Source organism: Lemur catta, chromosome 9 (genome assembly GCF_020740605.2).
Source record: "Lemur catta isolate mLemCat1 chromosome 9, mLemCat1.pri, whole genome shotgun sequence".
Taxonomy (NCBI): domain Eukaryota; kingdom Metazoa; phylum Chordata; class Mammalia; order Primates; family Lemuridae; genus Lemur; species Lemur catta.
The window spans coordinates 19,994,682-20,017,427 of record NC_059136.1 but is presented as its reverse complement, the minus strand read 5'-3'; the positions used below and the strand labels follow the sequence as shown (position 1 = coordinate 20,017,427).

The 22,746-nt window shown below is 36.2% G+C and overlaps 1 long non-coding RNA gene and 6 other non-coding genes across 7 annotated transcripts; all 7 read right to left on the bottom strand.

Moving 5' to 3' along the window:
* Window positions 1–2,403: 2,403 nt before the first annotated feature.
* Window positions 2,404–2,470, bottom strand: LOC123645515. Its single transcript, XR_006737626.1, has one exon. It is a non-coding gene; the product is annotated as a small nucleolar RNA SNORD109A (small nucleolar RNA).
* A 3,546-nt stretch (window positions 2,471–6,016) lies between these two features.
* On the bottom strand, window positions 6,017–6,083 carry LOC123645514. Its single transcript, XR_006737625.1, has one exon. It is a non-coding gene; the product is annotated as a small nucleolar RNA SNORD109A (small nucleolar RNA).
* Window positions 6,084–9,648: 3,565 nt separating this feature from the next.
* Window positions 9,649–9,715, bottom strand: LOC123645513. The gene has a single exon (XR_006737624.1). It is a non-coding gene; the product is annotated as a small nucleolar RNA SNORD109A (small nucleolar RNA).
* A 3,559-nt stretch (window positions 9,716–13,274) lies between these two features.
* On the bottom strand, window positions 13,275–13,340 carry LOC123645510. The gene has a single exon (XR_006737621.1). It is a non-coding gene; the product is annotated as a small nucleolar RNA SNORD109A (small nucleolar RNA).
* Window positions 13,341–16,497: 3,157 nt separating this feature from the next.
* On the bottom strand, window positions 16,498–19,844 carry LOC123645009. Its single transcript, XR_006737365.1, has 3 exons — window positions 19,814–19,844; window positions 17,605–17,645; window positions 16,498–16,526 (listed from the first exon to the last, which is right to left on the bottom strand). It is a non-coding gene; the product is annotated as an uncharacterized LOC123645009 (long non-coding RNA).
* LOC123645512 lies at window positions 16,895–16,960 on the bottom strand. The gene has a single exon (XR_006737623.1). It is a non-coding gene; the product is annotated as a small nucleolar RNA SNORD109A (small nucleolar RNA).
* Window positions 19,845–20,224: 380 nt separating the features above from the next.
* On the bottom strand, window positions 20,225–20,291 carry LOC123645562. Its single transcript, XR_006737677.1, has one exon. It is a non-coding gene; the product is annotated as a small nucleolar RNA SNORD109A (small nucleolar RNA).
* Between the last annotated feature and the right edge of the window lie 2,455 nt (window positions 20,292–22,746).

The window sequence follows — 22,746 nt, the reverse complement described above, 5'->3', positions numbered from 1 at the left end:
AGAGCAGTCAACTTCTGATAAATAAGGCTTGCTCACACCACACTAACGCCCCTAAACCTTTATCACATGCACTGAGCTTAGAGCAGATTACAGCAACAGGTGGACATTTCACTTGACTTTAGTGAAGCCGGCTGCAACGGCAACTCCAGAAGCTTCTCAGGACTCTTCGTTCTGGAGCAATACTTGAGATGACACTGCACTGGGACAGCTGTCAGTGATGATATAGTACTCAATAAAATAGACACCAAGACCAGGAGTTAACTGTGAACTTGGATTGTATCATTTAGAAGACTATTAACGTTTATCAGGATGTATCTGACATAAATATGCACTGTGAGCCTGTTCCCGTCGGATTGGGTTCTAGTCCCTATCCAAAGCATATATATGTGTTCATGTTTAACACATAGGATAATTACCCAACATGACTCTGTTTTATCTGACTAAAAGTAACATTATTTCAACATAATCCACATCCAGGCTAGCCAATTCTCCTTCATGAATCCTTGCCTACGTTAACTGACAAATACAGCGAAATATCTGAGTATGTACTTATTCAGTCATAATTATTATTGTACAAAATACATTTCCTTCCAGAAGCTGTGGAAAATCTCCCGGTCAAAGAGTACTTTAGTTATCTCCCTGATTTGCCTGCTTTTCAACATCTTCTCTGTTTCATTTAGTGCAATTTTATTTGCAAGAGTAAGAAATATTAAAAGCAAATAATTGAAAATCATTAATAGATAAGTGTAATACATGCATGGACAACAAAAGGAAAATATTATCCACTACAGAAAATTAATGATCAACAGGAATAATTAAAGATTCAATCTATACTTAAAAAGTTCTTATTACTAAATTTTGAATTGAAATCTCTCACAGAGGAAGATATGTGAGGAGTCTAGGTGCTATTTTGATATATACAACATAGACACAGCGGAATAAACACTTACACATGTGTAGATGGTATAATGTTAAATGTATGATTCATTTTCCGAACAACTAGATGGTGAAATTTAAATGATCATTTTGTTCTCACTACCCTCCAAGTTCTGTCTGAACACAAAAAAGGAGCATAGAGAAAATCAGCCTTCACTCTCATTCATCTCAAAAGGGCCGATACACACACACAAAAAGAGGAAGACAAGATGAAGCAAGAAAGTGAAATCCAGAATCCTTATCAACGAAAATGCAGATGACCCATTTTCAGAAAGAGCAGAGATTGAATTTAAACTCTTTCACAATCAATGAATATAAGACAATGGCAGGAATATGTTAATAGAAGGTAGATTCATAAAGCAACATGCAAATTATGAAAAGGAACCAAGTAGGAATTCTAGGACATAAAATAATATCTTGAATATAAAGACTTTAGATGAGCTGATACATCCCTACAACATGGATGAACTTCAAGAACTTTATGCTAAGTAAAAGAAACAAACAAAAAAGGTCTATCTATGCTATGATTGCATTTTTATAAAGTTTCTGGATAAGAAAAATCCATAGAGACAAAAAGCTACTTAGTGGTTGCCTGAAGTTTGGGAACAAAGTATATATTGCTTAGAAATGGGGATAGGGCAACTTTTAGTGTTGATGGAAGTTTTCTCATTTTGTATTGTGGTGGTGGATACACAACTCTATGAACTTCCTAAAAGCTCATTGACTTGTACAATTAATGTGTCAAGGTTTGGGAAGGGGTAATGAAGAGGTGTTGGTGAAGGGGTAATTCTGTTAAATAGAAGGAACAATTTCTAGTGTTCAATAGTGTCACAGGGCGTGTAGAGGTAACCATAATTTATTATATTTCAGAAGAGCTAGAATTTTTCAAATGTTCCCAACATAAAGCCAGGATAAATGTTCCACGTGTATCATGACCCAATTACCCAGGTCTGAGCATTATGTGTTATATGCTTGCATTAACATATAACTGGTACTCCTTGACTATGTACAATTATTATGCATGAAGAAAAAATTTTTTAAAAATGTTACACCTTTAGCTACTCACCCCATTCTCTGAAGTGGAGGCACCCATTTCAGCCTCTCTCTCTTGGCAAAACATGACAGGGAGGGGGAAAGCAAAGGCAAACTCTTAGAAAATACTCAACAGTTAATATAACAAAGCACTGAAATTACCTTCTTCATGAAAGGTCCTATTGTCATTATTTCATGCAGGCATAGCGCTCGCTCCGTATTGGCGCTAACACGCCAATGAGATTTCCAGTACATATCACAGTTACTGGACCCTTTCTTAGTACAATCACTTTAATGTCCTCATGTCAAGGAAATGTGTCATGAACAAAGTGAAAAAACAGACGTGCTCCCAGTGCTATTATGCTGTCACTGAGGGGTTACCAAATAAGCCGGGGCATGAAAGTGTTACTTTTCCTACTAGAGGGCCACTCATCTGGACCTTCAGATTGACATCTGCAATGTGTCATCACCGTCCTCGGACACTTAGGCTCATCATCGATCCAGACAATAACCCTTCCAACAAATAACTATTTTCCTTGGCCAGGCTTATTTTGTGCAGGCTAATGTAATGCTTTACGAATGAAGAAAAGTAAATGTACAGTAGACGTTTTGCCTAGTATCTGCATAATGGAAGGCTCATAGACATAACATCAAAAAAGATGACCTTGGATGGTTCTAATAAAATTAGGTAAAATCTACTGTGGAAATTAAATAAACCTTTTGAATCAACTAAAACTTTAAGAAATAAGTTATGTAGCGAAGTAATATGTGGTATGATGACAGTACAAAGAAGAATGAAAACATCTATGTTGGGAATGTGCCAGATAAAGATTAAAAAATTGAATATTCAGGACACTTGAATTTCATTACAAGATGATTTTCTCTCAACAGAGCAGGGTGAAAAAGAGAACTACGTCAGGCATTCCCCAAAATTGTGTAGGTTACTTCAAAAAGAGATCGAAACATAGGGAAGAAACAATAAAGGAGATTCCTTGAACGGGGTAGAAACCTCCATGCGCAAATATATGTACTATGAAAAGAATCCCCATTAAGCTACCTAAGAATAGTTCTGACTTCAGCAGCCACAGACACCCAGTTTAATGTCAGAAGAACCACAGTGGTTGCTCACCTCTCTGCTCTGAAGTACAATAACTTGTTCTCAGTTTTAACCTGTAACAAGGCATCATATAAAAACATAAATCAGGTCAGAAATGCACCACATCATTTAGAAACAAAGTGCAATATTAGTTTCTTTACAATTATTTATCATATAGGCATCCCAGCATCCTAGTCCCTGTGATAAACATCAGAGTGGATCTTTTGTCACCTTTGTTGTTTCATTTAGTCAGTTGTTTCCTCCCTGAATCCTTAATCTGCAGTTTCCTCGATCCCAAGCTATCTGAGTTAGTGACACAGCAGTTTCTGCTGGAATGCAAAGTTCTAAAGTCGTATTCAACCAGAAAGATTTCTTGAAAATGCCCTGTGGTGTGAAAAATGGAAGGTACAGGATAGTGGCAGTGAGAGACAATAAAGGAGCACATCAATTGGGCCAGTGCACAAAGGGTTATTTGTCCTGTTCTAATAGAATAGATGGCCACTCGGCTGCACCTCAACATCCTCAGGTACTTTTGCTTATCCTTGATCCAGACCAGTCAACTTCCAATTAATAACGCTTGCTCACACCACACTAACACCCATAAACCTTTATCACATGCACTGAGCTTAGAGCAGATTACAGCAACAGGTGGACATTTCACTTGACTTTAGTGAAGCCGGCTGCAACGGCAACTCCAGAAGCTTCTCAGGACCCTTCGTTCTGGAGCAATACTTGAGATGACACTGCACTGGGACAGCTGTCAGTGATGATATAGTACTCAATAGAATAGAAACCAAAACCAGGAGTTAACTGTGAACTTGGATTGTATCAATTAGAGGACTATTAATGTATGTCAGGATGTATCTGACATAAATATGCACTGTGAGCCTGTTCCCGTCGGATTGGGTTCTAGTCCCTAATCCAAGCATATATAAGTGTTCGTGTTAAACACATAGGATAATTACCCAACATGACTCTGTTTTATCTGACTAAAAGTAACATTCTTTCAACATAATCCACATCCAGGCTAGCCAATTCTCCTTCATGAATCCTTGCCTACGTTAACCGACAAATACAGCGAAATATCTGAGTATGTACTTATTCAGTCATAATTATTATTGTACAAAATACATTTCCTTCCAGAAGCTGTGGAAAATCTCCCGGTCAAAGAATACTTTAGTTATCTCCCTGATTTGGCTGACTTTTCAACATCTTCTCCGCTTCATTTAGTGCACTTTTATTTGCAAGAGTAAGAAATATTAAGAGCAAATAATTGAAAATCATTAATAGATAAGTGTAATACATGCATAGACAACAAAAGCAAAATATCATCCACTACAGCAAATTAATGATCACCAGTTATTATTAAAGATTCAGTCTATATTTAAAAAGTTCTTATTAATAAATTTTGAATTGAAATCTCTCACAGAGGAAGATATGTGAGGAGTCCAGGTGCTATTTTGACATATACATCATAGACACAGCGGAATAAACACTTATACATGTGTAGATGGTATAATGTTAAATGTATGATTCATTTTCAGAACGACTAGATGGTGAAATTTAAATGATCATTTCATTCTCACTACCCTCCAAGTTCTGTCTGAACACAAAAAAAGGAGCATAGAGAAAATCAGCCTTCACTCTCATTCATCTCAAAAGGGCCGATACACACACACAAAAAGAGGAAGAAAAGGTGAAGCAAGAAAATGAAATCCAGAATCCTTATCAACGAAAAGGCAGATGACCCTTTTTCAGAAAGAGCAGAGAATGAATTTAAACTCTTTTACAATCAATGAATATAAGACAATGGCAGGAATATGTTAATAGAAGGTAGATTCATAAAGCAACATGCAAATTATGAAAAGGAACCAAGTGGGAATTCTAGGACATAAAATAATATCTTGAATATGAAGACTTTAGATGAGCTGATACATCCCTACAACATGGACAAACTTCAACAACTTTATGCTAAGTAAAAGAAACAAACCAAAAAAAATATCTATGGTACGATTGCATTTGTATAAACTTTCTGGATAAGGAAAATTCATAGGGACAATAAGCTACTTAGTGGTTGCCTGAGGTTTGGGAACAAGTATCTATTGCTTACAAATGGGGATGGGGCAACTTTTAGTGTTGATGGAAGTTTTCTCATTTTGTATTGTGGTGGTGGATACACAACTCTATCAACTTCCTAAAAACTCTTTGACTTGTACACTTAATGTGTCAAGGTTTGGTAAGGGGTAATGAAGAGGTGTTGGTGAAGGGGTAATTCTGTTAAATAGAAGGAACAATTTCTAGTGTTCAATAGTCTCATAGGGCATGTAGAGTTAACCATAATTTATTATATTTCAGAAGAGCTAGAATTTTTCAAATGTTCCCAACATAAAGCAAGGATAAATGTTCCACGTGTATCATGACCCAATTACCCAGGTCTGAGCATTATGTGTTATATGCTTGCATTAACATATAACTGGTACTCCTTGACTATGTACAATTATTATGCATGAAGAAAAAATTTTTTAAAAATGTTACACGTTTAGCTACTCACCCCATTCTCTGAAGTGGAGGCGCCCATTTCAGCCTCTCTCTCTTGGCAAAACATGACAGGGAGGGGGAAAGCAAAGGCAAACTCTTAGAAAATACTCAACAGTTAAAATAACAAAGCACTGAAATTGCTTTCTTCATGAGAGGTGCTATTGTCATTATTTCATGCAGGCATAGCGCTCGCTCCGTATTGGCGCTAACAAGCCAATGAGATTTCCAGTACATATCACAGTTACTGGACCCTTTCTTAGTACAATCACTTTAATGTCCTCATGTCAAGGAAATGTGTCATGAACAAAGTGAAAAAACAGACGTGCTCCCAGTGCTATTATGCTGTCACTGAGGGGTTACCAAATAAGCCGGGGCATGAAAGTGTTACTTTTCCTACTAGAGGGCCACTCATCTGGACCTTCAGATTGACATCTGCAATGTGTCATCACCGTCCTCGGACACTTAGGCTCATCATCGATCCAGACAATAACCCTTCCAACAAATAACTATTTTCCTTGGCCAGGCTTATTTTGTGCAGGCTAATGTAATGCTTTACGAATGAAGAAAAGTAAATGTACAGTAGACGTTTTGCTTAGTATCTGCATAATGGAAGGCTCATAGACATAACATCAAAAAAGATGACCTTGGATGGTTCTAATAAAATTAGGTAAAATCTACTGTGGAAATTAAATAAACCTTTTGAATCAACTAAATCTTTAAGGAATAAGTTATGTAGTGAAGTAATATATGGTATGATGACAGTGCAAAGAAGAATGAAAACATCTATGTTGGGAATGTGCCAGAAAAAGATTAAAAAATTGAATATTCAGGACACTTGAATTTCATTACAAGATGATTTTCTCTCAACAGAGCAGGGTGAAAAAGAGAACTACGTCAGGCATTACCCAAAATTGTGTAGGTTACCTCAAAAAGAAATCGAAACATAGGGAAAAAACAATAAAGGAGATTCCTTGAACAGGGTAGAAACATCCACGAGCAAATATATGTACTATGAAAAAAATCCCCATTAAGCCACCTAAGAAAGGAACACATAGACCTTGAAGTTCTGACTTCAGCAGCCACAGACACCCAGTTGAATGTCAGAAGAACCAAAGTGGTTGCTCACCTCTCTTTCCTGAAGTACAACAAATTGTTCTCAGTTTTAACCTGTAACAAGGCATCATATAAAAATGTAAATCAGGTCAGAAATGCACCACATCATTTAGAAACAAAGTGCAATGTTAGTTTCTTTATAATTATTTATCATACAGTCAACCGAGCATGCTAGTCCTTGTGATAAACATCAGAGTGGATCTTTTGTCACCTTTGTCGTTTCATTTAGTCACTTGTTTCCTCCCTGAATCATTAATCTGCAGGCTCCTCGATCCTAAGCTACCTGTATTAGTGACACAGCAGTTTTTCCTGGAATGCAAAGTTCTAAAGTCGTATTCAACCAGAAAGATTTCATGAAAATACCCTGTGGTGTGAAAAATGGAAGGTACAGTATAGTGGCTGTGAGAGACCCTAGAGGAGGACATCAATGGGGCCAGAGCACAAAGGGTTATTTGTCCTGTTCTAATAGAATAGATGGCCACTCGGCTGCACCTCAACATCCTCAGGTACTTGTGCTTATCCTTGATCCAGACCAGTCAACTTCCAATTAATAACGCTTGCTCACACCACACTAACGCCCATAAACCTTTATCACATGCACTGAGCTTAGAGCAGATTACAGCAACAGGTGGACATTTCACTTGACTTTAGTGAAGCCGGCTGCAACGGCAACTCCAGAAGCTTCTCAGGACCCTTCGTTCTGGAGCAATACTTGAGATGACACTGCACTGGGACAGCTGTCAGTGATGATATAGTGCTCAATAGAATAGACACCAAAACCAGGAGTTAACTGTGAACTTGAATTGTATCATTTAGAAGACTAGTAACTTTTATCAGGATGTATCTGACATAAATATGCACTGTGAGCCTGTTCCCGTCGGATTGGGTTCTAGTCCCTCTCCAAAGCATATATATGTGTTCATGTTTAACACATAGGATAATTACCCAACATGACTCTGTTTTATCTGACTAAAAGTAACATTATTTTAACATAATCCACATCCAGGCTAGCCAATTCTCCTTCATGAATCCTTGCCTACGTTAACCGACAAATACAGTGAAATATCTGAGTACGTACTTTATTCAGTCATCATTATTATTGTACAAAATACATTTCCTTCCAGAAGCTGTGGAAAATCTCCCGGTCAAAGAATATTTTAGTTATCTCCCTGATTTGCCTGCTTTTCAACATCTTCTCCGTTTCATTTAGTGCACTTTTATTTGCAAGAGTAAGAAATATTAAGAGCAGATAATTGAAACTCATTAATAGATAAGTGTAATACATGCATGGTCAACAAAAGCAAAATATTATCCACTACAGCAAATGAATGATCAACAGGTATTATTAAAGATTCAATCTATATTTAAAAAGTTCTTATTAATAAATTTTGAATTGAAATATCTCACAGAGGAAGATATGTGAGGAGTCTAGGTGCTATTTTGACATATACAACATAGCCACAGCGGAATAAACACTTATACATGTGTAAATGGTATAATGTTAAATGTATGATTCATTTTCCGAACAACTAGATGGTGAAATTTAAATGATCATTTTGTTCTCACTACCCTCCAAGTTCTGTCTGAACACAAAATAGGAGCATAGAGAAAATCAGCCTTCACTCTCATTCATCTCAAAAGGGCTGATACACACACACAAAAAGAGGAAGACAAGATGAAGCAAGAAAATGAAATCCAGAATCCTTATCAACGAAAAGGCAGATGAACTGTTTTCAGAAAGAGCAGAGATTGAATTTAAACTCTTTTATAATCAATGAATGTAAGAGAATGGCAGGAATATGTTAATAGAAGGTAGACTCATAAAGCAACATGCAAATTATGAAAAGGAACCAAGTGGGAATTCTAGGACATAAAATATTATCTTGAATATAAAGAGTTTAGATGAGCTGATACATCCCTACAACATGGATGAACTTCAAGAACTTTATGCTAAGTAAATGAAACAAACAAAAAAAGTCTATCTATGCTATGATTGCATTTTTATAAAGTTTCTGGATAAGAAAAATCCATAGAGACAAAAAGCTACTTAGTGGTTGCCTGAGGTTTGGGAACAAAGTATATATTGCTTACAAATGGGGATAGGGCAACTTTTAGTGTTGATGGAAGTTTTCTCATTTTGTATTGTGGTGGTGGATACACAACTCTATGAACTTCCTAAAAGCCCATTGACTTGTACAATTAATGTGTCAAGGTTTGGGAAGGGGTAATGAAGAGGTGTTGGTGAAGGGGTAATTCTGTTAAATAGAAGGAACAATTTCTAGTGTTCAATAGTGTCACAGGGCGTGTAGAGTTAACCATAATTTATTATATTTCAGAAGAGCTAGAATTTTTCAAATGTTCCCAACATAAAGCCAGGATAAATGTTCCACGTGTATCATGACCCAATTACCCAGGTCTGAGCATTATGTGTTATATGCTTGCATTGACATATAACTGGTACTCCTTGACTATGTACAATTATTATGCATGAAGAAAAAATTTTTTAAAAATGTTACACCTTTAGCTACTCACCCCATTCTCTGAAGTGGAGGTGCCCATTTCAGCCTTTCTATCTTGGTAAAACATGACAGAGAGGGGGAAAGCAAAGGCAAACTCTTAGAAAATACTCAACAGTTAAAATAACAAAGCACTGAAGTAGCTTTCTTCATGAGAGGTGCTATTGTCATTATTTCATGCAGGCATAGCGCTCGCTCCGTATTGGCGCTAACACGCCAATGAGATTTCCAGGAAATATCACAGTTACTGGACCCTTTCTTAGTACAATCACTTTAATGTCCTCATGTCAAGGAAATGTGTCATGAACAAAGTGAAAAAACAGACGTGCCCCCAGTGCTATTACGCTGTCACTGAGGGGTTACCAAATAAGCCGGGGCATGAAAGTGTTACTTTTCCTACTAGAGGGCCACTCATCTGGACCTTCAGATTGACATCTGCAATGTGTCATCACCGTCCTCGGACACTTAGGCTCATCATCGATCCAGACAATAACCCTTCCAACAAATAACTATTTTCCTTGGCCAGGCTTATTTTGTGCAGGCTAATGTAATGCTTTACGAATGAAGAAAAGTAAATATACAGTAGACGTTTTGCTTAGTATCTGCATAATGGAAGGCTCATAGACATAACATCAAAAAAGATGACCTTGGATGTCTCTAATAAAATTAGGTAAAATCTACTGTGGAAATTAAATAAACCTTTTGAATCAACTAAAACTTTAAGGAATAAGTCATGTAGCGAAGTAATATATAGTATGATGACAGTACAAAGAAGAATGAAAACATCTATGTTGGGAATGTGTCGGATAAAGATTAAGAAATTGAATATTGTGGACACTTGAATTTCATTACAAGATGATTTTCTCTCAACAGAGCAGGGTGAAAAAGAGAACTACGTCAGGCATTCCCCAAAATTGTGTAGGTTACTTCAAAAAGAGATGGAAACATAAGGAAGAAACAATAAAGGAGATTCCTTGAACGTGGTAGAAACCTCCACGTGCAAATATATGTACTATGAAAAGAATCCCCATTAAGCCACCTAAGAAAGGAACACATAGATCTTGAAGTTCTGACTTCAGCAGCCACAGACACCCAGTTGAATGTCAGAAGAATCAAAGTGGTTGCTCACCTTTCTTCCCTGAAGTACAACAACTTGTTCTCAGTTTTAACCTGTAACAAGGCATCATATAAAAACATAAATCAGGTCAGAAATGCACCACATCATTTAGAAACAAAGTGCAATATTGGTTTCTTTACAATTGTTTATCATACAGGCATCCCAGCATCCTAGTCCCTGTGATAAACATCAGAGTGGATCTTTTGTCACCTTTGTTGTTTCATTTAGTCAGTTGTTTCCTCCCTGAATCATTAATCTGCAGTTTCCTCGACCCTAAACTACCTGAGTTAGTGACACAGCAGTTTTTGCTGAAATACAAAGTTCTAAAGTCATATTCAGCCAGAAAGATTTCATGAAAATACCCTGTGGTGTGAAAAATGGAAGGTACAGGATAGTGGCTGTGAGAGACCCTAGAGGAGGACATCAATGGGGCCAGAGCACAAAGGGTTATTTGTCCTGTTCTAATAGAATAGATGGCCACTCAGCTGCACCTCAACATCCTCAGGTACTTGTGCTTATCCTTGATCCAGACCAGTCAACTTCCAATTAATAACGCTTGCTCACACCACACTAATGCCCCTAAACCTTTATCACAGGCACTGAGCTTAGAGCAGATTACAGCAACAGGTGTACCTTTCACTTGACTTTAGTGAAGCTGGCTGCAATGGCAACTCCAGAAGCTTTTCAGGACCCTTCGTTCTGGAGCAATACTTGAGAAGACACTGCACTGGGACAGCTGTGAGTGATGATATAGTACTCAATAGAATAGACACCAAAACCAGGAGTTAACTGTGAACTTGGATTGTATCTTTTCAAAAACTATTAACATATGTCAGGATGTATCTGACTTAAATATACACTGTGAACCTTTTCCCGTCGGATTGGGTTTTAGTCCCTATCCAAAGCATACATATGTGTTCATGTTACACACACAGGGTAATTACCCAACATGACTCTGTTTTATCTGACTAGGAGTAACATGATTTCAACATAATCCACATCCAGACTAGCGAATTCTCCTTCATGAATCCTTGCCTACATTAACCGACAAATACAGCGAAATATCTGAGTATGTACTTATTCAGTCATCATTATTATTGTACAAAATACATTTCCTTCCAGAAGCTGTGTAAAATCTCCTGGTCAAAGAATACTTTAGTTATTTTCCTGATTTGGCCCACTTTTCAACATCTTCTCAGTTTTGTTTAATGCACTATTATTGGCAAGTGTAAGAAATGTTAATTGCAAATGACTGAAAATAATAAATAGATAAGTATAATATATGCAAGAACAATACATGGAAACTATTAAGCACTACTGCAAACTCATGATCAACAGCTATTATTGAAGTTTCAATCTACATTAATAAACTTCTTCTTAATAAATTTTGAATTCAAATCTCTCACATATGAGGATATGTGAGGAGTCTAGGTTCTATTTTGATATATACAACATACACATAGCATAATAGACACTTTAATACGAGTAGATGGCATAATGTTGCATGTATGATTCCATTTCACAACAACTTGACTTATGGTGAAGTTTAAAGGATCATTTCTTTCTCACTACCCTCCAAGTTCTGCTGAAACCAAAAAAGAAGCCGAGAGAAAATCAGCCTTCACTCTCATTCTACTCGAAACGTCCGATACACAAAAAAATAAAAGTAAGACAGGATGAAGCAAGACAATGGAATCCAGAATCCTTATAACCAACAGGCAGATGACCCATTTTCAGAAAGAGCAGAGAAATAATAAAAACTCTATTATAAACAATGAAAAAAAGACAATGGCAGGAATGTGTTAATAGATGGTGGATTCATAAGAAAAATGGAAATTATGAAAAGGAACCAAGTCGGAATTCTAGGATATACAGTAATGTCTTGAATAAAAAGGCTTTCAATGAGCTGAAACATGCTTACAACATGAATGAACTTCAAAAACTTTATGCTAAGTAAAAGAAACAAAATAAGCTATCTATGGTATGATTCCATTGATATAAAATTTCTGGATAATGCAAATCCATAGAGACAGATATCTACTTAGTGGTTACCTGATGCTTGGGAATAAAGTATATATTGATTATAAATGCAGATGGCTCAAATTGTAGGAATGATGCAGATTTTCTAATTGTGCATCGTGGTGATAGACACAGAACATTGTGAACCCACTAAAAAATCATTGACATGTACACTTAATGTGTCAAAATTTGGGAAGGGTTAATAAGGAGGTGCTCCTGAAGGGGTAATTCTGTTAAATAGAAGGAAAAAGTTCTAGGGTTCTATAGTGCAATTTGCAAGTAGATTTAACAATAATTCATTATATTTCAGAATAGCTGGAATTTTTCAGATGTTCCCAAAATAAAGCAATGATAAATGTTTCACATGAATCATGACCCAGTTACCCAGGTCTGAGCATTATGTGTTATATGCTTACATTAAAATATAACTTTTATTCCTTGTATATGTACAAATTTTATGCACCAAGAAAAAATTAGTTAAAATGTTACACATTTAGCTACTCACCCCATTCTCTGAAGTGGAGGCCCCCATTCCACCCTTTCTATCTTGGCAAAACATGACTGGGGGAGGGGAAAGCAAAGAGAATCTCTTAGAAAATACTCAACAGTTAAAATAACAAAGCACTGAAATTGCTTTCTTCATGAGAGGTTCTATTATCATTATTTCATGCAGGCATAGCGTTCCCTCAGTATTGGCGCTAACAAGCCAATGAGATTTCCAGGAAATATCACAGTTGCTGGACCTTTTTTTAATACAATCACTTTAATGTCCTCATGTCAAGGAAATGTGTCAAGAACAAAGTGAAAAGACAGACGTGCTCCCAGTGCTATTACGCTGTCACTGAGGGGTTACCAAATAAGCCGGGGCATGAAAGTCTTACTTTTCCTACTAGAGGGCCACTCATCTGGACCTCAGATTGACATCTGCCATGTGTCATCACCGTCCTCAGACACTTAGGCTCATCATCGATCCAGACAATAACCCTTCCAACAAATAACTATTTTCCTTGGCCAGGCTTATTTTGTGCATGCTAATCTAATGCTTTATGAATGGAGAAAAGTAAGGGTGCAGTAGCCGTTTTTTTTAGTATCTGCATAATGGAAGGTTCTTAGACATAACATGAAAAAAATGACCTTTGATTGTTCTAATAAAATTAGATAAAATCTACTGTGGAAATTTAGGTAAACGTTTTGAAGCAACTAGAACTTTAAGGAGTAAGTCATGTAGCCAAATAATATATGATATGATAACAGTACAAATATGAAGGAAAACATAGATGTTGTGAATGTGCCAGATAAAGATTAAAAAATTGAATATTCAGGACACTTGAATTTCATTACAAGATTGTTTTCTCTCAACACAAAAGTGTGAAAAAGAGTAATACATAAGGCATTCTGCAAAATTGTGTAGGTTACCTCAAAAAGAGATCGAAACATGGCAAATAAAGAATAAGGAAGATACCTTTAACATGGTAGAATCATCCATGGGAAAATATATGTACTATAGAATGAATCCCCATTAAGCCACCTAAGTAACGAACTCACAGACCTTGAACTTTTGACTTCAACAGCCAGGACATCCAGAATAATGTTAAAAGTACCAAAGTGGTTTCTCACCTCTCTTCCCTGAAGTACAACAACTTGTTCTCATTTTTAACATACAAAAAGACATCCTATAAAAAAATAAATCAGGTCAGAAATGCATCACATTATTTATTAACAAAGTGTAATATTGGTATCTTTATAATTGTTTATCATACAGGCAACACAGCATGCTAGCCCTTGTGATGAACATCACAGTTGATCTTTTGACACCTTTGTCGTTTCATTTATTCACTTGTTTCCTCCCTGAATCCTTAACCTGCAATCTCCTCAATACCAAACTATCTGAGTCAGTGACACAGAACTTTTTGCTTGAATGCAAAGTTCTAAAGCTGTTTTCAACCAAAAAGATTTCATGAGAATACCCTGTGGTGTGAAAAATGGAAGGTACAGGAAAATGGGAGTGTGAGATCTTTGAGTAGGACATCAATTGGGCCAGTGCAGAAAGGGATATTAGTCCTGTTCTAATAGAATAGATGGCCACTCGGCTGCACCTCAACATCCTCAGGTACTTGTGCTTATCCTAGATTCAGACAAGTCCACTTCCAATAAATAAGGATTCCTCACACCACACTAACGCCCCTAAACATTTATCACCAGCATTTAGCTTATAGCACATTACAGCACAGATGGGCGTTTCAGTTGACTTCAGTGAAGCTGGCCGTAATGGCAACAGCAGAAGCATCTCAGGACCCTTTGGTCTGGAGCAATACTTGAAGTGATACTGCAGTGGGACAGTTGTCAATGATGATATAGTACTCAATAGAATAGAAACCCAAACCAGGAGTTAACTGTGAACTTGGATTGTATCATTTCAAAGACTTTTAATGTTTTTCAGGACGTATGTGACATAAGAATCCAGTGTGGGAATTTTCCCGTCAGATTGGTTTCTAGTCCCTAACCAAAGCATATACATGTGTTCGTGTTACATGCATAGGACAATTCCCCACGTGACTCTATTTAAGGACTAGGAGTAACATGATTTCAACATAATCCAAATCCAGGCTAGCCAATTCTCCCTCAGGAATCCTTGCCTTCCATAACCAACAAATACAGCAAAATACCTCAGTATTTTCTTATTCGGTCCTCATTAGTATTGTGCAAAATACATTTGCTTTCAGAAGCTGTGTAAAATCTCCCGGTCAAAGAATACTTTACTTATTTTCCTGCTTTGGCCCACTTTTCAACATCTTCTAAGTTTAGTTTAATGCACTATTATTGGCAAGCATAAGAAATATTAATCGCAAATGACTGAAAATAATAAATAGATAAGTGTAATATATGCAAGAACAATACACGCAAACTATTAAGCACTATAGCGAACTCATGATCAACAGCTATTATTGAAGATTCAATCTACATTAATAAAGTTCTTATTAGTAAATTTTGAATTGAAATCTCTCACACATGAAGATATGAGAGGAGTCTAGTTTCTATTTCGATATATACAACATACTCTCGGCGGAATAGACACTTCAATATGTGTAGGTGGCATAATGTTAAATGTATGATTCAATTTCACAACGACTTGACTTATGGTGAAAGTTAAAGGATCATTTCTTTCTCACTACCCTCCTAGTTCTATCTAAAACCAAAAAAGTAGGCGAGAGAAAATCAGCCTTCACTCTCATTCTACTAGAAAGGTCCGATACACAAAAAATGAAAGTAAGACAAGAGGAAGCAAGAAAATGAAATCCAGAATCATTATAACCAAGAGGCAGATGACCCATTTTAAGGAAGAACAGAGAAATAATTTAACTGTATTACAAACAATGAATATAAAACAATGGAAGGAATCTGTTAATAGATGGTGGATTCATAAGCAAAATGCAAATTATGAAAAGGAAGCAAGTGGAAATTCTTATGCATAAAATAATATCTTGAATAAAAGGGCTTTCGATGAGCTGAAACATGCTTACAACATGAATGAACTTCAAAAACTTTATGCTAAGTAAAAAAACAAAATAAGCTATCTATGGTATGATTCCATTGACATAAAATTTCTGGATAATGCAAATCCATAGAGACAGATATCTACTTAGTGGTTACCTGATGCTTGGGGACAAAGTATATATTGATTATAAATGCGGATGGTTCAAATTGTAGGGATGATGCAGATTTTCTAATTGTGGATCATGGTGATGGACACAGAACATTGTGAACCCACTAAAAAATCACTGAAATGTACACTTAATGTGTCAAAATTTGGGAAGGGTTAATAAAGAGGTGCTCCTGAAGGGGCAATTCTGTTAAATGGAAGAAAAAAATTCTAGGGTTCTATAGTGCAATTTGCAAGTAGATTTAACAATAATTCATTGTATTTCAGAATAGCTGGAATTTTTCAAATGGTCCCATCATAAACCAATGTAAATGTTTCACATGAATCATGACCCAGTTACCCAGGTCTGAGCATTATGTGTTATATGCTTGCATTAAAATATAACTTTTACACCTTGTACATGTACAATTATTATGCACCAAGAAAAAATTAGTTAAAATGTTACACGTTTGGCTACTCACCCCATTCTCTGAAGTGGAGGCCCCCATTCCACCCTTTCTATCTTGGCAAAACATGACAGGGGGATGGGAAAAAAGCAAAGGGAAACACTTAGAAAATACTCAACAGTTAAAATAACAAAGCACTGAAATTGCTTTCTTCATGAGAGGTTCTATTGTCATTATTTCATAGGGCCATAGCGTTCCCTCAGTATTAGCACTCACACAATAATGAGATTTGCAGTACAAATCACAGTTGCTGGACCTTTTCTTAATACAATCACTATAATGTCCTCATGTCAAGGAAATGTGTCAAGAACAAAGTGAAAACACAGACGTGCTCCCAGTGCTATTATGCTATCACTGAGGGGTTACCAAATAAGCCGGGGCATGAAAGTGTTACTTTTCCTACTAGAGGGCCACTGATCTGGACCTCAGATTGACATCTGCCATGTGTCGTCACCGTCCTCGGACACTTAGGCTCATCATCGATCCAGACAATAACCCTTACAACAAACAAGTATTTTCCACAGCCAGGCTTATTTTGTGCATGCTAATCTAATGCTTTATGAATGGAGAAAAGTAAGGGTGCAGTGGCCGTTTTTTTTAGTGTCTGCATAATGGAAGGTTCTTAGACATAACATGAAAAAAATGACCTTCGAGGGTTCTAATAAAAATAGATAAAATCTACTCTGGAAATTTACGTAAACCTCTTGAAGCAACTAAATCTTTAAGGAATAAATCATGTAGCAAAGTAATATATGGTATGATGACAGTACAAATATGAAGAAAAACATCTATGTTGTGAATGTGCCGGATAAAGATTATAAAACTGAATATTCAGGACATTTGAATTTCATTACAATATTGTTTTCTTTCAACACAAAACTGTTAAAAATAGTAATACGTAAGGCATTCTCCAAAATTGTCTAGATTACCTCAAAAAGAGATCTAAACATGGCAAAGAAACAATAACGGAGATACCTTTAACATGGTAGAATCATCCCTGGGCAAATATATGAACTATAAAAAGAATCCCCGTTAAACTACCTAAGTAACGAACACACAGACCTTCAAGTTTTGATTTCAACAGCCACGACACGCAAAGGAATGTCAAAAGTACCAAAGGGGTTTCTCACCTCTCTTCCCTGAAGTACAACAACTTGTTCCAATTTTTAACCTGTAACAAGGCATTGTATAAAAAAATAAATCAGGTCAGAAATGCATCAAATTATTTAGAAACAAAGTGCAATATTGGTTTCTTTATAATTATTTATCATACAGGCATCGCAGCATCCTAGTCCTTGTGATAAACATCAGAGTTGATCTTTTGTCACTTTTGTCATTTCATTTATTCACTGGTTTCCTCCCTGAATTCTTAACCTGCAGTTTCCTCAATACCAAATTATCTGAGTCAGTGACACAGCAGTTTTTGCTTCAATCCAAAGTTCTAAAGCTGTATTCAACCAAAAAGATTTTATGAAAATACGCTGTGGTGTGAAAAATGGAAGGTACAGGATAATGACAGTGTGAGATCTTTGAGGAGGACATCAATTGGGTCAGTGTAGAAAGGGATATTTGTCCTGTTCTAGTAGAATAGATGGCCACTCGGCTGCACCTCAAAATCCTCAGGTATTTATGCTTATACTTGATCCAGATAAGTCCCACTTCATAAGTATCCACTGTGGGATTTTTTCCATCAGATTGGTTTCTATTCCCTAACCAAATCATATACATGTGTTCATGTTACACGCATAGGACAATTCCCCACATGACTCTGTTTTATCCGACTAGGAGTAACAATATTTCAACATAATCCACATCCAGGCTAGCCAATTCTCCTTCAGGAATCCTTGCCTTCATTGACCTACAAATACAGCAAAATACCTCAATATTTTCTAATTCCGTCCTCATTAGTATTGTACAAGATACATTTGCTTTCAGAAGCTGTGTAAAATCTCCCGGTCAAAAAATACTTTACTTATTTTCCTGATTTGGCCCACTTTTCAACATATTCTCAGCTTCGTTTAATGCACTATTATTGGGAAGCGTAAGAAATATTAATTGCAAATGACTGAAAATAATAAATAGATAAGTATAATATATGGAAGAACAATACATGCAAACTATTAAGCACTACAGCAAACTCATGATCAACAGCTATTACTGAAGATTCAATCTACATTAATAAAGTTCTTATTAATAAATTTTGAATTGAAATCTCTCATACACAAAGATATGTGAGAAGTCTAGGTTCTATTTGATATATACAACATACACACAGCGGAATAGACACTTCAATACATGTAGATGGAATAATGTTAAATGTATGGTTAAGTTTCACAATGACTTGACTTATGGTGAAATTTAAATGATCACTTCTTTCTCACTACCCTCCAAGGTCTATCTGAAAACAAAAAAGAAGCTGAGAGGAAATCAGAATTTACTCTCATTCTACTCGAAACTTCCTATATACAAAAAAAAAAAGTAAGACAATATGGAGCAAAAAAATGAAATCTAGAATCCTTATAAACTAACAGGCAGATGACCCATTTTCAGAAAGAGCAGAGAAATAATAAAAACTCAATTATACACAATGAAAAGAAGACAATGGCAGGAATGTGTTAATAGATGGTAGATTCATAAGGAAAATGGAAATTATGAATAGGAATCAAGTGGGAATTCTAGGACTTAAAATAATTACTTCACTAGAAAGACTTTCGATGAGCTGATACATGCTTACAACATGGATGGACTTCAAATACTGTATGGTAAGTAAAAGAAACACCAAAAAAATGTATATGATATGATTGCAGTTATATAAAATTTCTGGATAAGGCAAATCCGTATAGAGGGAAAGCTACTTACTGGTTTGCAGCGGCTGGGGAACAAAGTGTATATTGATTATAAATGGGGATGGTGCAACTTTTAGGGATGATGCTAATTTTCTAAATATGAGTTGTTGTGATGGACATACAACTCTGTTGACTTAGTAAAAAACCATTGACTTGTATACTTAATGCGTCAAAGTCTGGGAAGGGGTAATGAAGAGTTGTTGGTGAAGGGGTAATTCTGTTAAATAGAAGGAAAAATTTCTAGTGTTCAATACTGCAATAAGGCAAGTAGAATTCACAACAATTTATTATATTTCAGAAGAGCAAGAATTTTTCAAATGTTCCCAACAAAAACCGATGATATATGTTTCAGGTCAATCATGACCCAATTACCCAGGTCAGATCATTATGTGTCATATGCTTGTATTATAATGTAACATGTAATCCTTGAATAAGTACAATTACTATGCTTCAATAAAAATTTTTTTAAACAGTTACAAGTTTAGCTACTCACCCCATTCTCTGAAGTGGAGGACCACATTGCAGGCTTTCTATCTGGGCAAAACATGACAGGGGGAAAAAAAAAGAAAAAAAGCAAAGGCAAACACTTAGGAAATACTCAAAGGTGAAAATAACCAAGCACAGATATTGCTTTCTTCCTGAGCGGTTCTATTGTCATTATTGAAAACAGGCATAGCGTTCCCTCGGTATTGGCATTAACACACCAACGAGATTTCCAAAACATATCACAGTTGATGGACCTATTCTTAATACAGTCATTTTAATATCCTCATGTCAAGGAAATATGTCCAGAACACGGTGAAAACACACACGTGCTCCCAGTGCTATTATGCTGTCCCTGAGGGGTTACCAAATAAGCCAGCATCTCAAAGTCTTACTTGTCCTACCAGAGGGCCACTCATCTGGACGTCAGATGTACATCTGCCATGTGTCCTTAACCGTCCTCAAACATTTAGGCTCATCATCGATCCAGACAATAATCCTTCCAACAAATAAATATTTTCCACAGGCAGGATTATTTTGTGCACGCTAATCTAATGATTTACCAATGGAGAAAAGTAAATGAACAGTAGATGTTTTGTTTAGTTCCCACATAGTGGAATGCTCTCACATAAAACATGAAAAAACTGACCTTCGATTGTCTTAATAAAATTAGATAAAAGGAACAAAGGAAATTTCAGTAAACCTTTAAATCAACTAAAACTTTAAAGAATAAGTCATGTACCTAAGTAATATATGGTATCATTACAGAACAAATATGAACAAAATCATCTATCTTGGGAAGCTGCCAGATAAATATTAAAAAATTTAATATTCAGTACACGAGAATTCCATTACAAGATCAATTTCTCTCAACATAAAATGGTGAAAAAGAGAAATACATAAGGCATTCCCGAAATCGTGTTGGTTACTTCAAAAAGATATCTAAAAGAAAGAGAAGAAACAAAAAAAGAAGATACCTTGAACAGGGAAGACACATCCACGGGCAAATATATGTACTGTAAAAAGAATCTCCTTTAAGCCGCCGAAGGAATGAACACATAGGCCTTGATTTTCTGACTTCACCTGCCACAGACACGCACGAGAATGGCAAAAGTACCAAAGTGGTTGCTCACCTCTCTTCCCTGAAGTACGACAACTTGTTCTCATTCTTAACCTGTAACAAAGCATCATATAAAAATATAAATCAGGTCAGAAATGCATCAAATTATTTAGAAACAAAGTGCCACATTGCGTCCTTTTAAATTATTTAAGATGCAGGCATCCCAGAATCCTAGTCCTTAGATAAACATCAGAGTGGATCTTTTGTCACCTTTGTCCTTTCATTTATTCACCTGTTTCCCACCTGACTTCTTAATCTGCAGTTTCCCCAATACCAAGCTATCTGAGTCAGTGACACAGCAGTTTTTGCTTGAATGCAAAGTGCAAAAGCTGTATTTAACCAAAAAGATTTTATGAGGATGACCTGTGGTGTGAAAAATGGAAGGTACAGGGTAATGGCAGTGTGAGATCTTTGAGGAGGACATCAATTGCACCAGTGCAGAAAGGGGTATTTGTCCTGTTCTAATAGAATAGATGGCCACTCGGTTACACCCCAACATCCTCAGGTACTTTTGCTTATCCTGGATCCAGACAAGTCCACTTCCAATAAATAAGGATTCCTCACACCACACTAACGCCCCAAAACCTTTATCACCTGCATTCAGCTGACAGCAGATTACAGCACAGGTGGGGGTTTCAGTTGACTTTAGTGAAGCTGGCCGCAATGGCAACAGTAGAAGCATCTCAGGACCCTTTGGTCTGGAGCAATACTTGAAGTGATACTGCAGTGGGACAGTTGTCAATGATGATATGGTACTCAGTGGAATAGAAACCAAAACCAGGAGTTAACTGTGAACTTGGATTGTATCATTTCAAAGACTATTAATATTTGTCAGGATGTATCTGACATAAGTATCCACTTTGGCATTTTTTCCATCAGATTGGTTTCTAGTACCTCTCTAAAGCATATACATGTGTTTGTTTTACAAGCATAGGACAATTTCCCACGTTACTCTATTTATCGGACTAGGAGTAACATTATTTCAACATACTCCACATCCAGGGTAGCCAGTACTCCTTCAGGAATCCTTGCCTTCATTAACCAACAAATACAGCAAAATATCTCAATATTTTCTTATTCGGTCCTCATTAGTATTGTACATCATACATTTGCTTTCAGAAGCTGTGTAAAATCTCCCAGTCAAAGAATACTTTAGTTATTTTCCCAATTTGGCCCACTTTTCAACATCTTCTCAGTTTCATTTAATGCACTATTATTGGCAAGCATAAGAAATATTAATCGCAAATGACTTAAAATAATAAATAGGTAAGTATAATATATGTAAGAACAACACATGCAAACTATTAAGCACTACAATGAACTCAACAGCTACTATTAAAGACTCAATCTACACTAATGAAATTCTTATTAATAAATTGTGAATTGAAATATCTCACACATGAAGATATATGAGGAGTCTAGGTTCTATTTTGATATATACAACATACACACAGCGGGTTAGACACTTCAATACGTGTAGATGGCATAATGTTAAATGTATCATTCAATTTCACAACGACTTGACTTATGGTGAAATTTAAATGATCATCTATTTCTCACTACCCTCCAAGTTCTGTCTGAAAACAAAAAAGAAGCCGAGAGAAAAACAGCCTTCACTCTCATTATACTCGAAAGGTATGACACAAAAAAAAATAAAAGTAAGACAAGATGAAGGAAGAAAATGAAATCTAGAATCCTTAAAAACTAACAGGCAGATGACCCATTTTGAGGAAGAGCAGAGAAATAATAAAAACTCTATTGTAAACAGTGAAAAAAAGACAATGGCAGGCATGTGTTAATATATGGTAGATTCATAAGGAAAA